Source organism: Octodon degus, unplaced genomic scaffold (genome assembly GCF_000260255.1).
Source record: "Octodon degus isolate 3935 unplaced genomic scaffold, OctDeg1.0 scaffold00272, whole genome shotgun sequence".
Classification (NCBI taxonomy): domain Eukaryota; kingdom Metazoa; phylum Chordata; class Mammalia; order Rodentia; family Octodontidae; genus Octodon; species Octodon degus.
In genome coordinates, this window is record NW_004524848.1 from 2446897 (window position 1) to 2449658 (window position 2762).

Below are 2762 nucleotides of genomic sequence, written 5' to 3' on the forward strand. Positions count from 1 at the left end.
CTTCAACTCATGTCTGGGTCTAGAGATTAAGAATAAAAGCCGTTTCCTGAATGCCATTTTTTCCTTTAATAATTTATTCACAGCACTGCCTGGATTTTGAGGGTCAGCATTTTACACCAGAAACTCAAACGGGAATTTCTTTTTCTAGCTACCCACCTATCTGTGAGATCTCTTATTTAGGTTTTATTTACTTATTTATTTTTTGCTCTGAATGCCTTCAGGGCAGGTTTGCCTGGCTTGAGTTGTGGGGATTGAACCACAGCAAGCTGAGCCTGACTGCTTTGTTGAAGCAGCCACTTAAAGAACTGGGATAAGGGGCAGACCCCCTCTTATTTAGATTTTAAGAGGGAATTTTTGTCAGTTAAATTTTGTATTCTAGATAGAGTAAGGGCCTTGGCCTGGGACTGATGGTTTATGCCAGCAATGTGATTTAGAATGAGTTCCTATGCAGCTGTGCCTGGGCTTTGAACCTCAGGGAGGACCCTTGTGGGGTGGGTTGAGATGTGTAGGTGAGGTTAGTCACATGATGCAATGTATTCACAGCTAGCTCCCTGTAAAAAGATTTTCTCACACCTACTAAGGGAAAAAATTAAAGGTGCAAGGAGAGCTTAAGATGTGGGACACTCCCAAAAATCTTCTCTGAGAAAGTGACCTTTAGTGACTTTAGGGAACTGACAGCACAAGAGCAGGTGGCTCAGTGACCTGGACTATCTTAACTCTCTTTTATAAAAATGACTCTGGCTTGTAAAGGAATTATTGAGAAGTGAAGAAGACCCATGAGGTGTCTTCACCTCAGGTGAGTCAGGTTGTGATGGGTGTAGTGAGTTGAGAAAAATGGAGGGATTTTAAATATACCTTGTGGGTAGAGGTGGCAAGAAATGCTGCTGAACTGAACATAAGGTGAGGAATTGGTAAGATCAGGGCAGAAAAGCCTGAAGTGGCAGCAACTGTACTTCAGGCAAGAGGAAGAGAAAGTAGAAGTGTAGTTTTGATCATAATAGGAGATAATATGAGACATCCTAGTGGAGACATCAGGCAGGGAACTAAAAAGAATTTGGTGCTCAGAGAGAATTTGAAAAAAAAAGAATTTGAGAATAATTTAGAATCTACTAAAACACTGATAATTTTTAAGACCTCAACACTGGATGAAACATCATGGTTTGTGAATTGCTTGAGAAAACGTTTTTTTTTAAATTTATGAATTGTATATATTTTACTTACATTTAACTCAGTTGGGTCACAACTTAACTCTTAAAAGCTAATTGGTGCTTACATTTTTAAATTTTTGTTTTTATTTTTTAGGGAAGGGTCTACAGGATGTTCAGGTTCTCAGTACTAGATCGGACTCCTAATGATCCACCTGTCTATGGCCTCCCAAGAGCTGGGATTACAGGCGTGTGCTATCATGCTCAATCTCAATTGCCATCTCAGTGCCCTGGGGGCAGGACTGGCATGGCAGGTCCACGGATCACACCCCCAGCCCCTGCGCCTGCTTGCAGGCACTTTAATCCACTGAGCTATTTGGCCAGCCCTGCTTTCATGTTATAAACCATTTGTTATGGATTGCATTGTTTCCCCTACTCATATGTTGAAATACTAATCTCAGTACCTCAGAGTCTGAACTTATTGGAAGAAGGCCTTTGCAAAGACAAACCAGCTCTCATGTAGTCATGAAAGTGAGCCTTTCCTATGCAGTGGATAGGGATTGAGCTTCTCCATGTGCTCAGGTGCTAATAAGACCTGGTCCATCATGCAAAAGAGCAAGAGGTGGCAGCACCATCATGGGCAGGGCCTAGGGGTAGCATGTAATGAGGTCACTGGGGTGCTGTCATAGGAGGAACTGACATGGTATTTGAGACCACACTGAGCTCCCTAAATTGGTAGAGAGTGAGACCCCTGTGTCTAACCTCTCCTGTGCATGGCCAACCTTTTCTCATTTACCTGTCATTGGGTCATGTGGCCATGGATTTTCACCAAAAGTTTTCCACATGGGATGCCTGAATTCTCAGCATCCACAACTGTGAACTGAGTAAACCTCTTTTGTTCCTAAGTACTCAACCACACATATTTTGTTGCAGCAACAGAAAACTGACTGATCCAGCCCTAATGCAATATGGACCAGTGTCTGTGTAAAGAGGGAAATGTGGATACAAAGACACACTTTGGAGAAGAAGACGGTCATCCATCTACCTAGGAGAGAGACCCAGAGCTCTCAGGAGACGTGGAATCCAGAATCACTGTTAGCAGGGTAACTCTTCTTTAGTATTCCAAGAGATTCAGTTTTTTTAAAAAAATTAAGGAAGACAGAAGGAAGGAAGAGAGGAAGCAAGGAAGGAAGAAAGGGAAGGAGGGAGGGAGGAAGGAAGGAAGGAAGGAAGGAAGGAAGGAAGGAAGGAAGGAAGGAAGGGAGCAAACGAGGGAGGGAGGAAAGCAACATAGGAGGGAGGGAGTAAGGACCTTGTCTGTTTCTTACCTTGCCCGTCTTAACAGCAGCCCCAAATCCAGTGGAAAATCCACAACCAATCAAACAGACTTTCTCAGGAGGAGCTGCGTCATCTACCTTAGCAACAGAAGACTCTTCCACCACTGTGAACTCAGTAAATGTGCTGGTATTCATGAAGTGATAGACTGGTTGGCCCTTGCATGTAAACCTGGTAATGCCATCGGACAGTAACCCACAACCAGAAATACTATGTGATACAACAAATACACATGTTAGTTAGTTCAACTAAATATGAACATGAACATTTTATTTTTTTTTT

The 2762-nt window shown here is 42.7% G+C and overlaps 1 protein-coding gene and 1 long non-coding RNA gene across 2 annotated transcripts in view; both read right to left on the reverse strand.

Annotated features, from left to right (window-relative positions):
• Positions 1–2666, reverse strand: part of LOC111814120 — a 5039-nt gene extending 2373 nt beyond the window's left edge. Inside the window, exon 1 of the long non-coding RNA XR_002819191.1 lies at positions 2474–2666. This is a non-coding gene — a long non-coding RNA (uncharacterized LOC111814120). The remainder of the gene's footprint in view (positions 1–2473) is intronic.
• LOC101575163 (alcohol dehydrogenase E chain-like) overlaps positions 1–2762 on the reverse strand; it is a 58354-nt gene that overhangs the window by 49604 nt on the left and 5988 nt on the right. The gene's annotated exons all lie outside the window — the stretch shown is intronic.